Here is a 16874-nt window from a genome sequence, read left to right on the forward strand (position 1 = left end):
TCGTGCCGGGCTCAGAGGCGGAGTCGTGTCGGGGTCAGAGGCGGACCACCTTCTCCCCGCCTCCCCCCTCTCCCTCTTTCACTGTCGAGCGTATCATAATGCAATATAAATATTTACTAGAGCCACTCAGCCCTCTCATGCCCCCTTCCCTCGCGTCCCTCCGCATTTCCCCTCCCTCCTTCCGTCCATCCATCACCGCTCCCTCCCTCCATCCTCCATCCCTCCCTTTTTTTTTTTCCTCTTTTTCTCCCCGCTGCCTCCTATCGCCTCTTTCTGCTTCTCCAAGCAAAACGGAGGCGCCACACCAGTGTCTGTGGATCCACATGTGAGTGTCACCCAGCAGCTGCCTGGAGAGCTGCAGCTTGTCTGCTGGTGTGTGTGTGTGTGTGTGTGTGGAGGAGAAACCTGCTGGGCTCCAGCAGCATGTCGGTGACCAAGTGTGAGCAGATTGCAGCAAGCGAGAGGGACGTGCGGTGTCAAAACACTGCAGATTTTGGTGTTAGAACCCAACGCTTTGGCTGCAGAGATGACATTAGGGCTGCATATTCTAGGAACTTTTTTTTTTTTTACAGCCACTCCTGAGGGAAAAACGCAACAGGAGGCTTTGCTACATTACAGTGTGTTTTGCTCCTTCTCATCTTAAAGTGAATCTCTGGATTTACAGGAAGACACAGACCTGTGGAACTGGGAATCGTTCACTTCCACCTTTGTGTCGTTGCACGGCGCCGTGGGGAAAGTTCTTCACTGTTCTGCTTTCCAGCAGGCGGGCTGTGGCGTCATCTAAAGTTATCCTCGATCGACGGTTCCTTACACTTTCTGAAAGGTCCTTCAAAGTTTTTTTTCCTCAAGACTTTGGCTGCTTTTTTTTTTTTTTTTCCACTCGCTTTCTTGCAACCCGACCGTGACAGCAGATTGTGCCGTGTCTGCTTAAAAACGAGGAAAGTCGACGCGTGAAAGACAAGAAGAATCGTCAGGCCTACAGAAAAACCATCTACAGCAGATGAACAGTATATGGAAGTCGTGTCTTTCAGAAATAAGAAAAGAAATAATAATCCAGATCAAACCTGAGATCGTTCAGATGATCATCTATTGGCCAGGCTGTCGGCTCCTTGGGAATCCACTTGTGGTGCTAAAATACTATTTTATGTCAAAGCTGCTATTTTTTGTAGATTCATCTAAAGAAAAGAGAACAATTTTTGCATTTTGCTGCAAACAAAGAGACTTCAGATTCCATTTGCAGCTGGTTCTTTGTTAATTCGTCTGTTGCGTGTTGACACGGCGCCGGTTGATTCCTCGAGTTTAAGAGTACTTTTGTGTTTGAATGATTCATAAGTCAGAGTTAAGCGGATAACAAAATAAACAATCCTCTAAAAAAGGTCAGAATCTGAAGGGAAAATGAGCAAAAAGCCAGTCAAGGTCCAAACAAAAGCTTAGGAAAACCTTCAGAAAGCCTGAAGAACTACTGATCAATGGCATCTGAAAGGATTACAAGACAATTTAGCTCCTTGGAAGCAAAAATATTTGGAAATTTAAAAGTCTAGCATTCATTGAAGGGATATATATCACTCGCTGTATTTATGCCGGAGCTTCAAACTTAGATTATATTATGTTGAGAAACGAGAACGACTTGTAGGCATTTTGGGCCAATCTTGAAAGGAGCATTATGTGGATTGATTCCAAACGTTCATCGGCTGTAGATGTTCAGGAAATGCTTGTGTTCTGAGGGTGTCATGAGATATTTTGCTAACAGACAAACAGGGTTTTGCAATATGCAACTCTCACAGCAGCAGTGGTGGTTAGTGATGACTCTAACCAATTCACTGAGTTAATGCCACTTTTCTGTCTGCTCAGGTTAATTAGATGGGTCTAATGAATCAGGTTGACTCCAAAAGTTTAGCAGAGTAGATGTGGATCACGTGATTGTCTGCGATATTTTACTAACAGACTTACAAGGCTGACTCAGAGAGTTTCAAACAAAGAACTTGCACAATTTGTTAGTGTTTGAAACATGTGTTGGTTGGGACTCTCAGGTACGAAGACACCAAAACAGAAAAATCTATATAATTGTTATAGAGTTTCAGCCACTAACACCGACACACACACACACACACACAATCAAAAACATTATCACTCACGTTTTAATAACTGGTAAAAAATGGTCATAATTAAACTGAAAAGGATTAAAAAGCAGCCAAAGTCCAATAAAATGCTTTGCTCAGGAAGCCTTAAAAGAACCATGGATCAAGACCATTTTTTAAAAGACCGTGAGAAAGTCTGGCTCCTCAAAAGCAAAATTTAAAGAAATGAGAAATGGTTCGGTATTGTGCATTAATCAGCTAAATAAAAGATACCTCGAGGCAGCAGGTTACTCTGTCAGACCAGAGTTTAGTTCAACAGACTTCAAATTGTCTTTTAACCTACAGCAGAAGACCCATTAATCTTAAAAAGGCATTAAATGAATACAAAAAAAACATTTAAAACAAGATTAACATACAGTGCAGTCCTAGAAAACAAAAGGGAAACTAAGCAAAGATGTTTTACTTTATTCCCTATTTTCAACTAAAACCAGTCCTTAATTAACTTTGGGCTATTACTTGTTTACATTTATTGTTGGAAAAAGACTGCAAATTCCAAAGCTTTGTAAAACCTAAAACTCCGTGCCAACAATCAGCTGCCTGAGGCTTTTTCTAAGAAGCTGACTTGCACTTTGAGAATTAAAATAATTAACGACCAAAAACCAGGAAAGCACCACGAGAAGACAGCCTAGCTCGTTTACTGCAGTTTATTATCTTTTTTTTTTTCCTTTAACTGCGAACCGCGAGTAGAATTGTCTGAAAGGCAAATCAAAACCCCCAATTTAGCTGCGAAAAACCTGTCAGAGAAGATTCAGCGGATTAGGCAGACTCTGGAGTTCGTGGCGGCGCTCTCTGCTGTGCAGCAGCAACCTGCCAAGAGAAGAAAACCACTCTGCATCCTCAAAAAACAAAACTTAGGAATCCACAATGTGCTGCCTCAAGAGGCACACGCTTAATATCCTGAAAAAAAAAACAAAAAACCATCTATACATTGTGCAAAAAACTGTCAAAGAATCTAACACGACTGGAAGGCATTTGCAGGGAACACGGATGAAAATCCAGCAAAAAGGGAACTGAACGACTCTTAGCTGCTACAAAAAGTATTTACAGTACAAGCTGCTTTTTTTTTCTGAAGGGATTTTACTGAGAACTGACTGCAGGTGCCAAAACCTTTGCTTTGGGCTTGTTTCCTTTTTGTTCAGGCAATACAAAAGGATGAAAACTACTTAAGCTTTAAATATTACAGAAATGTAGCATCTTAAACTCTGTCTTATACAAATCTTATTTTTTTTAAATCATGTAACAGGCAGACAAGTTGCATTTGTGTGGATTTTGACAGATGTAAATGAGTTTGTGTTCCCTTCATTTGGGGCTAGAAAAATCAGCCTGGATGCCAGACATTGTAAATGCACACACACACACACACACACACAAAGAAAACTTTTTCTGAAGAAATTGTTGCTTTTATGATGTCATTTTTAAACCGATACAGACAGTTCCCACAGACAGTTCCAAGGAGGAGACTGAAAATCATTTGTGGTGCTGCAGTGAAAAAAAGAAACCTTAAAAAAATAAAATAAAATAAAATAAAAATCTTCCAGAAAAGGTGCTTTCATTACTGTGGGTAGTTTACACAACAGCCTGTCCTCAGTTTTCACAGAAACTAAACTTCATTAGGAGAATATGCACTTCCTGACAGAAAGGCAGAAAATCTTTCGGACCAGTTGTGCAAATAAAACCAAAAAACTAAATGTAAAAGATGATGGTAATAATAAAGAAATGATGCTAAAGCTACAGTGGTGGACATTTTATCTTTGGCAGCTGGTGTTTTACAGCTGAATTTAAGTTAGATACCAGTTCCACAGGCCAAACAGGTGTAGTTAGGGGGAGTTTATGCCGACTGTGACCTTCATCCATCCTTTGTCTTTCTATCTGAGGTCAGGCTGCGGAGTTAACAGGTCCAGGAGGGGAAACCCAGACATTCCTCCGTTCAGCGACAATCTCCATTAGGAGAGCAGCGGCACGTCTAAATCACGGTACAGTACATGCCTCGGTATGAGGGTCAGGGTTCGATACAACAAAAACAAAGAAACAAAACTCTCCCAGCAGTAAAGACAGAAAAAAAAAAACCAACCTTGTTAGAAGTGGGGTCTTAGGTCATGTACAGAAAGGTAGGATTTGTCTGCCTATAACTTCACTGTCAAATAAAAAGTCATATTTTACCGTTTTCTTTTTTCAACTAATCTGAATTGTAAACAGTAACTTGAGGTTAACTCAAAAAGTTTGATAAACTCCAGCAGGTTTTCTCTTAACAAAGTATTACTAAAAACCAAATTAAAACTAAAACCACAGTGTTTGCGTCAATTAATTTGACCCAGACTTGATACAAAATAAAAGCAACAATGAACTGAATAACACCTCTCAGTGTGAAAATAAAAGGTAAACATTCAAACCAAGCTTCTCAAATTGATGCTTGATATCAGGGTATAGAATAAATATACAAAAGGCTTGCCAGAATACGTTTTAACAGGCTGACTAAATGGTACAACTGCTTGTCATACGGGGACCTCTCGCCTCTCTCTCTGCCGCAGCTGTCTGCGCTCGCTGGCACCGCCGAGTGCTTTAGATGGTATTTTTCACTGCATTTTTTTCCTGTTGTGGCCGTTAGCGAAATGCAGTTAAAATAAATGAGCACCTGGTTGTAGATGGGAGCACTGATCAGCTGTGATTGACATATCTGTCGACTAATTCATGTACCCATCCCAACCGTCTGTACGAATACATGAACCATTACACTCCTACTATCCAGGGATCCCACCAGAGAGGACGAATAATCCCTCCAGCAAGTTCTGGGTCTGCCCCGAGGTCTCTTCCCAATGGGACATGCCAAGAAAACTTCAAGATGGAGTCGTCCAGGAGGCTTTCTAATCAGATTCCCGAACCACCTCGGCAGACTTCCTGTCCTGAGGTGGATCAGTGGCTCCACCTGGAGCTCCCCCTGCGTGACGGAGCTCCTCACCCTGCTGCAAATGCAGAACCCATCCGTCCTGCAGAGGAAGCTCATTTCAGTCCCCTGCATGCAGGATCTCGATCGTCCAGTCACGGTCCGTACCTCGTGCCCATCGATGAGGACTGGAACATGGACGAACAAGTGAATCAAGAACTTACCCCGTCGTCTCAGCTTCTTCTTTGCCACCACAGAATGGAGCAATGCCCTTCATACACCGAACAAAGCCCAGATCCATTGGTCAGTCTCCCGCTTTGTCTTGCCATCACTTGTGAACAAGACACTAAAATACCTAAACTCCTCTCCTTGTGGCAGAGACTCACCCTTAAGAGGGAGAATTCTAAACTTCTTAGTGAATTACTAAAATTGTACCTTTAAGTATTTACTTTCTTACTTGTTTATTCTGTTAAATTCCAGTTTTTACTGACCATCTTGTCAAAAAAAGGAAGATTTGTGTAGCAAGTTTAGCATTGCAGAAAAGCAGCACACAAAATAGTCCAATATTGCACAACTTCTCGCTGTAAAAATTAATTATGACTATTAATTGTTGCCCACGTATTTGGTTTTTGTCCATGATTCCACCTAGTGATTACTCCTCGGGATGTTATGAAGTTATAGCACCCTGGGGACAAACATAAAGGGCTGCTCATTATTCTACTCGGGCACTGATCTATGGTCAGTTTCAGGACGCCGTCCATATGGCAATAAAGGTGAGGATGTAAGGCGATGAAGCTGATCTGTTCGCCCCATCTCGGTGATGAAGTTCCAGGTGGTATTACAGAGAGACTGGCGGCCGCTGCTGTTCCCGTGTCGTATGATTTGAGATAAGGGAGCCATATCTGGTTGAGTGGTGCGTTCACTGTTGCCGCTGCGGTATTAATAGGCCAGATACACATCAGCTATTCATATTTTCTGCCACGGCGAAATGGTAAACCAGCTGCTGTACTCCTCATATTCCTCTTGTTATCTGCGTTTGCCACATGCATTCATCTTCATTTGCATTCATCAATCAGTTCATCATCGCAGCCCGTGTGCACGCTGCTCCTCCCCCTTCTCTCCTGTCTGTGCTGGCTCTGTTGCTTCGCCTGGAGTCGGAGGAGATATTGGAGTGGTGACATTCGGGTTTATGAGGCATGTGATAGTATGCGTCATCGCTGTGTGTTGGCATGCTTCTGTAGCGTACAAAAGGCTACAATGTATGAGAACATTGACTTTATGGTTACAGCGTGGGAACGTGTTCTCTTGTAATTAAAAAAAAAAAAAAATGGACGTACGTTTCAGGCACATTGCTTTGCTGATGGGGTCTGATTCTGAGTGTTTGATTTTTGTGAGTTGGTGGAGTCTGATGTGACTTGGCTCTTCTTTCTCTTCGCATCTGTTGAGCTCGGAGCTACCAATCAAACAGCCGGTTTCTCCTCAGTTTCTCTTACTGTCAGAGAAACACACAGCTGCACAAATACACGACACGGAAGCACAGCTGTGGGATCACACTTGTTGACCCCAGGACAACTAAACTCAAAACCCTTAAAATTTACCTTCTTACACAGAGGATGGAGCCAAGTCTTAAATAAAAAAAATACAAACGCGGTCTGTTATTAACACATTAAACAATGAGTTTGAGCAGGTTAACTCAAGAAAAGAGACAAAAATATACATCTGCAGTACTGTCTCAGGTTTAAATCTCCTATCTTTTAATCTGTGCCTCTCACCCACCTCCCCTCTAGTTTTATGAGGCTTTGATGCTTGTTCGTGAGCTAACACTTAAAGTCGGAGTTCCCGAACAATGAAATATAAGACGCATCAGTGGTCCTACACTACAGGACATTTTGAGTTCATTTCAGAGACAAAAAGATCAAGACTCAACAGATCCCCAGCAAAGAAATAAGAGAGGGTTGCAAAATACTAAACTTCTACATAATTTTGCTGTGTGGTAGTAGTTTCATATCTCCATTTTATTTGCATAGTGTGACCCAATTTTTGCCTAAATTTTGTAACGTCCTGCACTTTTTTAATATTCAAACTGAATGCAAAACTTTAGCAACATAGGACACTTTATCCCTCTGTCTTCAGAAATTAGGTTTTCTTATTCATTTGAACATAGCCTGTCATGTTTTTACTCAACAGCAAAGATGTTTTAAAGCAGTGGTCTCCAATCCTGGTCCTCAGGGCCACCATCCTGCATGTTTTACTTGTTTCTCTGCTCCAACACACCTGATTTGAATCAATGGGTGATTAACAGGCTTCTGCAGAACATGAAGAGGTGATTTAACCTCTGAATCAGGTGTGTTGGAGTAGGGAAACAAGGAAAACATGCAGGATAGTGGCCCTCCAGGACCAGGATTGGAGACCCCTGGTTTAAAGAAACCCCAGCAAGACATGCACACAATAAACACAATGTCTTGGCTGTCTGTGAGCCATGAAAATGTTTTGTATCCTATAACTTTAGCTTGTTTTATGCATGTGGTCAGAAAAAAAAATCCATCATTGTGTGTGCTCTCATTTTCTAAGTGAAATGAGTCTTTTAACAGACAAAAAAAGTCTATATTACAGTCATATAAATGAAGTTATTTATGATCTGACCTCATTTATGTTTTACCCACATTTTTTCCAATTTATTTATTTATTTATTTTTGTTTAACAAAAATATACATGCATGTATGCCTGATGTCAGTTAATTGACTTGGCTCTACATCTCAGGTTTGCGTTCTTGCAGGCTGGGATTACGTCCTCATTACTGGAGATTAACAAGCATTGACCTGGGCTATCCAAATGCTCCTCACTGCCCTGGTTGACGGACGGACGGACGTCTTCATGTTGTCCGTCCTGCAGGACAGGAAAATTATACACAAGTAAAGCTAGAGTAATGTTGATGAACCTTTTCCTTTACACTATATATTTACAGCTGTTAAAACATTCTTCGATATAACGTCTTTTTTTTTTTTTTTTTACAACGTGGCACCATTACTGTTATTTAACTGGAATATAAACAACGCTGCTGTGCATTTGTGGGAAACCCTGAAATCTGTTGTGTGTAAATCCGCTGCTTAGCAGCCACTGTTTTGGTTTCTTTAAAAAGAAAATCCAAGCCATAAAAGAAACTAAAACAAACTGCAGCTTGAACAGCCAACGCCTAATTTAAGATTTCTTGCAACAACTAAAATGTAAAGCAGGTGCAAGCTGCTTTCATTTTGAAGAACGAGAAATATGTGCTTTGTTTTGGCTTGATCAGACATCTAAGGAATGTTATTTTCACTTTTATACTATTTCCAGGAAATATTTGGCTTTGTAAAGAAACAAGTGGCTGGAGAAACTGTTTTGAATATTACAATATTTAGCATTTTAAAGTTCATTGGCACAAATATTCTGAATACTATAAATACAGAATTTTTAAAAAAAATGCAAACTTTTAATAGCCTAATGAAGAATTAAAGCCCTGACTGAAGACGAACTTCAAACAAAAATTAATTCGAAGTGTTTTTGCTTTTGTCGTGTCCAACTGAGTCTGAGCAAAAAAAGAAGCGTAATGTGAGACGTTGACACGCTGAGAGAAAACAGAATCTCAGATGAGTGGTGTCAAACTAATTAAACCTGAAACTGAAACTGACATGTTCACACTGGCCAAGTGAGCAGCTTTTAGTATCGTGTTTGGCTTCCAAAAACTGCCGTATCTGAAGCTTGGTCTGCTGTGAAAACATTTCACACATAGCAATATATATATATTTTTTTTACAATTTCAGTTCTGTTGTTTTCACTCAGAGTGGCTGTCACATCGCTCCATCTGGCATGCATAAAAAAAAAAAGACAGACCTGAGGGAGTTTTTACACAGATCCACGTTCTACAGTCATTTGAGGAGCCACTAAACTGTGAGGGGGTGTTTCCAGCTTTAAAGACACTGCAGTAGCTGATTACTTTTACAGCCACGATGACACAAACAGAGATTTTTCAGAAGTTTAGGTCACATGGTGCGATTCTGACAACTACTTTAAACATTAAAGTGTTCATAAATGACCCACAGAGGACTCTGGTCCAGACTTAAGCTACATTCAGACTGCAGGTCTTAATGATCAATTCTTTTTTTTTTTTTTTGCGTAGCCGTTTAGATCCCATTTTAAATGCGACCTCCATCAGACCCCGGTGCGAACAGTCTCCAGTTCCTGAAATGACCCGCACGCGCAGAAGAAGATATGAAATCACACTTCGCACGACGAGTTCACGGAAATAAATGTGGACGCTGCGAGTGTTAGAAAGTGTGTGTTTTAATTTCGAAGTTGCTGTCCAATCGGGGCCGACTGTACACCCAAATGGTAAACGATTAAAGAAGACGGACAAGAAAAAAATAGCGCAAACGTTAACAGTATACTTGATTTTTTGGAGCTGTGGCTGCTGGGATGCTGTGTAGAGACGTGTGGATGCAGAGTCGGAGCCAAGAGTGGTGTGACTTCGACGTGAGGAACCTCAGTCCTTCCACCGCAGGTCCCAGGGACCTCCGGTAAAAGTTGGATGAAACACGACATGAACGTTCACACTGTGGCCGCTTCCAAAATCATCAGTTATGTATCCAATTCAGTACCAAATTTGGAAAAGACCTGGGTCGGATATGAAAAAAAGACCAGATTTGTCACGTTCACAGTGAAATGAGAAAATCCCATATGTGAATTGGGTCAAATGTGCCTGCAGTGTGAACGTAGCCTTACCTTGGTGTGCAAAGGGACGGCACGTTATCTTCTTGACTGGATTTGTTTTGACTTCTTCAGAGAATTAAATTTTTAGGCAGATTTCGTCTCGTTTGGAACTGACCAAGAAATAACGACGGCGCTGAAACATGTTGGTCGGAACGATGACATCTGTGACTGTAATGTTCTCAAATGTGCCAAAACAATCTTTGTGTATTAACTCTGGACTGAATGTTGGTTAGACTCGGTGTGTGTGTGTGTGTGTGTGTGTGTGTGTGAAGGGCCTGCAGTAACCTGACATGCCAGGTGGTTTGTTACACACAACCATCTGGGAAGTTTTCATTGGAAAAGGGGTTTTAAAAGGGCCTTAAAAAATAAAATAAAACCTTGGCACACGACTGGACGACCCATCTGTCGGTCATCCATCGCAGATCAGCTTCAACCAATCAGATCAGCAGAGTGAAGCTAGTTCGTCAAATCCTTCGTAGCGATTAGAAGAAATGTTTCCCTGAGTTTTAACAAAGCATTTAAACGAAAAACAAAATTCACCCGTGATCATACGACAAATGCAATTCCAGCATCTATGTTCATTTATTTAAAGGTCACAACTGGGACAGTAATTAAATCTGAAACTTGCCTGATTGGTTTTTACTTGCCTGGCAAGTTTGATTGGTCTTTTCCAAAAAATTGTCTCAGATCTCAAAGTGAAAGTGTCGGGGCAGCCGTGGGCCTTTAAAGCAGGTAAATAAGTCTTTTCAGCTGTCTGTAGAATCCTCCACCTTGCATTTACGCTACTGAGTCAGTCTCCTTTTCCCTCCTGCTTTCACTTGCAAGGAAAAAAAAAAAAAAAAAAAAAAGTGAAGAGAGAGCGGCAATTGAATTTCCTCTCTGCGCGTCGTGTGGAATATGAAAAAGTGCAGGGCCACACCGAGCGCAGCCTTGATCCAATCCTCCGCCCTTCCTCCTTCTGTGCACTCGTCTCCAGCGCCCCATCCACTCCATTCCTGGAATAAATTATTTTACTTGTTCTCGGTCCGCAGGATTTTTATCTGCCTCTGTGGCGCTCGGCTCCTGTCCCCGTGGAGAGCCCCGATGAACGTGTCGGGGGGGCTCACACCCTCTGATCATCCCCGGCTCTGAGCGCCTTTAGATCCACACCAGCCTTTGGAATAATTCAGAAGAGAGAATACGTCTGGATCTCCTTTTCTTCTCTTTCCTCACTCACAAACTTCTCAGAAAGAGAAAAAAACCACACATTTCCACCCATCTTTGTGGAGGAGGGAAAGAAAAAAAGCTGTCAGCGTTTCTACTTGTTCAGATTAATGACGACATTTAAGAACAGTGAACAGTTTCAGACATCTTTAATTCGTCCGGGAGCATCCATTCAGCCATAAAAGGAGGAAAAAAGGAGCTTGGTGGCGTGTTAGTGAGCTTGTGATTATGGCGAAAACCTGCAAATGAATGATTATTTTTTTATAATTGGAGTCTCGGTCGGGGAAAATTGAGGGTTTGACCCGGCCCTACTTAAGATTTGGACCCTTCAAAAAGAAATAAAAACAACTTAAATCTTTAAAGAGGCTAATTTGGTTTAGATTCAAATTTTCAGCTCGTTTATTTATCCTGCAGGAGTTTAATTATAANATAATCCATATTACCAGTCATCATGCATTTCACATTTTCTTTCCCATGCATGTGTTTACAAATGTAAGAATCTTTTGTTGCAATTTTGGATCCTTCTAAAACGGATTATATCAACTCTCATATGTGAATAAATGCCACAACTCAAACTGACCCGAATTATTAAGGAAATATTCAAATTCATGCATCTTTTCCTTTTCGGGTTTTTGAATTAAACTCTGCTAACCTTTGTAGCTTTCGCCTTAAGTTTAGGAGTTTAGCTAACTCACGTTGGCCAAGCTGCCATTTTCTTAAAAAAAAAACATTTCTGAACTAATGATTCCTTTTAGAAGCGTTTTCTACTATTCGCCAAAACTGCCCCATCAAAGACGAATGGAAAATTATTTTTAAAACGCACAAGTAGCAACAAATGTCTACAGATCTCTCCTAATTATTTGCACTTTGGTCCCTCTAAAAGCCGCTAAAAACAAAGTGTTTAATGTAGTATCCAGTATCATTAGAGGTAATTAAAGTTCAGTTCGTCTAAACTGCGATTCAGTGTTAGATTATTGCAGCGTTCATTTCCATCTTCAGTGTTCAGAGCAGAAGAAAAGCAGACGAAATATAAAAAAAAACAATTAGTTACGAGGACCCTGCTACTCCAAATCAGACAAACAGTAACGAGAAACACAATCAGTTGAAAATGATCACAAAAACTAAGATGAACTCAGAATAAAACATTATTTGTCCAAGAACCGTTTCTCTATTGGATCAGTTTGTCAAACTATCAAATCAGGGCGAGTATCGATTTATTTGTCCTATTGGACTATTTTCAGGAGAACAGCTGACAAATGTTTATTATATCTATTATGAAACGGGTATTTTGTCTGCCTTTAATAATAGCGATCTTGTTTTAGTCGTGTTGATGCCGTTTTTTTTTTGCTCCAGAATATTTTATTTGTGACATTTGTGATTCCAGGAAATGATTGTTTTATGTGAACTGGTGGACTTCATATAGCATAGACAGCAGACGTTACATTAAAACCAGAAAGGCGCTGGAATAATTATAAGACTTGTGTAACAGACGGGATTGCCTTCAGGTGAAGAAGCAGCCGACCCCTCTGATTGTCGCTGGATAATTTGTGCTCTCAGGAGTTGATTACAGGAGTCAGAGGACGTTTGATGACATGTTAAAATGGGCGCAGTGTGTTCGTATCTTTGTTTGTGCTGGTGTTATTTGGGGGGGGGGGATTAATGATGGCAGGTTGCAGAGTTTCTTACGTCAGGGAGCTGTGTTGATTGGCGTATCCTGGACCGCTGTCTGGAGCCCTCTGACGACGTTGGATAAGCCCTCAGTGGCGAGCACGTGCAAGTCGAGATTCGATAAAGATAAGCGAGCCGCGCCGTTTTTCAGCCAGGTCGCCGGGGGGCACAAACACACAGAAACCACATCCATCCCCTCACCCCCCCGCGCTCTGACGGGCAGTCCACCAGCGGTATCAATTAAGGAGTCGGTCCAATCAATGTCTTAGCAGCAGCATAACACTCAGCTACAGGGAGATTAAAACTAAGCTCACATCTTAACACAATGCAGCCGGCCACACAAACACAGAGAGACCCCCAACGCACGGCAAACATCGCCGCATGCAAACATGTTAGCACAACAGCTCGCCGGCTGCAGACGCGTGCTGACGGCGTTCGCGCTCGGAGACGCTTTCCAAGCAGAGGACAATAACGGCGTGTGTACTTTTCCCTCGCTGTTATTTCTCTTGCTCTTATCTCTTCTTTTGCTCGGCTAAAGTCTGACCTAAATACTTCAGGTTTTTGATGATTGGACCAAAAACAGAGATCAGAGGCCTCCAGCGGGCTTGTTGTGATAGCGGCGGAAAAAAAAAAAAAAAAAAAAAAAAATGGAGCTGGGGGGAGCAGGGGACCTTGGACGAACTCGCAGAGAGATTCTGGCGCTTCGTAACGCAGAGCTCGAAAACCCCCGTCCAAACTTTATCCTCGCGGAATGCTGAATTCATCACTTCAAATCTACCTTTAACCCCGCAGGATATCTGCTCCGTGCCCTCCACCTGGCTATTACTAATCCAGACAAAGAGGTCCATCATTCACAGGAGGGGAGGGTGGGGGGGGACCACCAGCGCACCTTTAACCTTGGTTTGTGACTAAACCTCAAGATTCAAGAGCTGGTAATGCAGCAGTGGCAGTCGGCCCACCAGTTAATTATCTGAGTCTTTTCCTTTTTTTTCCCCCCTGCTAAATACAGATCTATACGGCTCACCACTGCTGCAGCACTGATATACAACCACACACACATGTGTACACACACTCACGGACACAATAAGAACAGGGAGACTTGGAGGTCAAAGAACACCTCACCAGTTTTTTAAGAGCATCCTCATTCATTTTTCACTGAGTGACATGAGGGCGAGATAGGCAGGAGCGCCACGAGGAAGCGTCCTCCGGTTTAATCGGCAGCTGCTCCGCCAGCCGGCGGGACAGGAAATGGAGACGAGCAAAAACAAAACTGCCGTACGATGTCTCACCACGTCCTCGAAGAAATGAAAGACTCATTATCGAAACACACAGGATCAATAAGTGATCCTTTACACGTTAGGCTGTAAACGTTTCAGTGAAATAAAACCCGATTAACAAGAAGACTGAAATAAAAATCGTCAACCTGAACAGTTCTGGGGACAAACCGACGGGGAACTTCCCCTAACAACCGAAGAACATCAAGGCCTTTTTCTCTTATTTACATTTGCGCCGTCAGAAACTTTGGAGTGATGAAACTGGTTGCAAGCTGCGGTGACATCGAGTCCAAATCAGGCTGTGTTTCCTTCATTTGATACGGAGCCTTGGACCTCGGTGAAATTTGTTTGTGTTTGGTTCCCTTTTTTTTTATTTTTTTAGAGCTAAACTTAAAAACACTATGTGTCAAATAGTTTCCAGATAATTATGCTTTTCTAATGAACAGCCAACATTTTACACAAGGGCACTTTTTTTATCCTTGTACCTGTCCTGAGATCAGAAAAAAAAAAAGATTACCATAAAACTAAAAATTCAGTCAGAGACGGGCAATTAATTCTGCCGAAGGGGCCACACAGGAACTGGGGCTCATGTGGAGGGCAACAGGTTAAACTCAGTTTTGCCAAACATAAATTTTCTATTAGCTATAAATATAATTTGCATTAGCTGCTGAGAATAGACGCTGCAGCTGGGCAATGAAAATCTGAACCAGTCATATTAGAGTTTAATCTTCAAAACAGCAATGCTTTCACTTCCTTTATTTATCCAGGAAAAAAAAAGCTCATGAGACTCATTGTCTCATTTACCAGAGAGGCCTGTTACATACTTCACAAAAGTTACATAAAAACAGTGCTGCAGTCTACCAAACCCTTCTAAAGATCAATGCTATACGTTGTAAACAAACGAGCTTTCACTGATAACAAATACAAGAGCCTACAGGCAAAGTATCAGATCCCTTTAATACAATTTTGAATTCCCCAAGTGTGACCAAATCGGAGAGGTTTAATGTTCCAGATGGAGGGAGCAGAGAAGGAGGAGGAGCTTCACCACCGACTTCGGTAAAATAAAAACGTAGACGTCCGTATCTTGTCAGCCTTTGTTTTTCCAACATCTGCTGAAAAGACTAACTCGTAAATCTGTGACGAACTCTGCCTCCTGACGCTGCTAATGCCGACGCGACAGAGCCTGCCTGCAAAATTACAGCACGACAAAAAAAAAAAAAAAAAAATACTTTCAAAATAAAAGCAGGCTTTTAGAGTCTGCAGGCTGATTCGTGTATGTCCGATCTCCAATTTTCCATTGACCTCACGCAGGCCAGATGAGGACAGCTAATGAGCTGAATGTGGCCCGAGGGCTGGCCAATTCCCAGGTCTGAGTTAGGCGATATTACACAATATTCCGTTCTGCAGCGCTGGCGGGAAACAGCACACTTCTGTCTGCTCGAGGTTTAGCAGAACTTCGGGACGGTTTATGTACCTCGTCTGTCATTAAGCCTCAAATTTGCAGGTCGCAAATATATACAGGAGGTGACGTAACCTAGCAGTGGTGAACTCAAACAAACCGTGATATTAGGACAGGGGTCTCCAATCCTGGTCCTCGAGGGCCACCATCCTGCATGTTTTACTTGTTTCCCTGCTCCAACACACCTGATTCACTGGTTAAATCACTTCTTCATGTTCTGAAGAAGCCTGTTAAGCACCCACTGATTCAAATCAGGTGTGTTGGAGCAGAGGAACAAGTAAAACATGCAGGATGGTGGCCCTCCAGGACCAGGATTGGAGACCCCTGCGTCCCTTTAATCCAGTACATCCCTTAAATGCTCAAGCTGTCTCAAAGTAGGACAAAAGAAATTGTATAAAAAGACTTCTTAAAGCACACAATGAGTTAAAATTACGTGTCAATACTAAAAGAAGCTGTGCAAAACATAAAAAAAGCTCTCATCACAAACAGTGAGATTGACAACACTGCTTCTGTAGTAGTGTTGGAAAAATGTTGCCTTATTGTTTGTTTTTTCTTTTAAAGATGTTTTATTAAACCTAATCGAGCATTTTTGCCTGCCCCAACCAAACAGAAGAAAATGCTTGAGTCAAATCCATTTAAGTAAACCTAAGTAACCTGAAGCATCTGTGAATAAAGCCTGAATCACTGCGTTTAAAAGGCCAAAGGCCATCGAATCAAACAAGTGTCTTGTGGTTAAAAGTTCCAGATTTAAGCCGCTCTGTCGACTTTTGTCCCGCCGCCACGGTGAAGTCCTAACGCTGCTCGAGTTCAACCCGTGTTTTTTTTTTTTTCCTGTCACCTTTGTTTCTGTTGAGCTGACGCGTAACTTCAACACATTAGGGCGTCTGCATCATGTAAAGCACGTTGAACAGTTTGTGCTCCTTTCACTTTTTTTTTTTTTCCCCTGTTCTGTCAAAGCGAAAGCTACTCAGGAGAATTCTTCTAGTACTAATAAAACGACTGGCAACACTTCATAAAGATGATGAGTCTTTGACCTTAGGATTTACGGTCTTGGCACGATGTTGCTCCGCCGACCTGCTTCTTTTCATTTTTGCTGCCACTTCAAAAGGCGCGACCAAAACTACAGACACAACTGCGGCGTCCCATTGTGTCTGTAATCTTGTTCGTCTGCTTTGTGCTGGCGCTACTTTGATGCATTTCCTGTAATCTCTCAATTGGGCAGAAGTATGCAACCATAAGGGAGCAGTTACCATACTTTGAATCGTGCGCCTTTGTGTAAATAATTTGCCTTCACGTGTTTTATCACAGCATAAACAAGAATCAAATGAGTGTCCCCTAAATAGCTGGTGTGAATGCAAATTTTTTTTTCTATCCTCGTAAAGCTGACATGTAAATACCAGACATCAGCGGGGCGTTTGTTGCGTCACTTTTCTGTCATCATCAGTCAAATCTATCCCGCCATTGCTCCCTCTACGTCACTAGCTCAAACTCCGATTCTTTTCGAC

This window comes from Kryptolebias marmoratus, linkage group LG16 (genome assembly GCF_001649575.2).
Source record: "Kryptolebias marmoratus isolate JLee-2015 linkage group LG16, ASM164957v2, whole genome shotgun sequence".
NCBI lineage: Eukaryota > Metazoa > Chordata > Actinopteri > Cyprinodontiformes > Rivulidae > Kryptolebias > Kryptolebias marmoratus.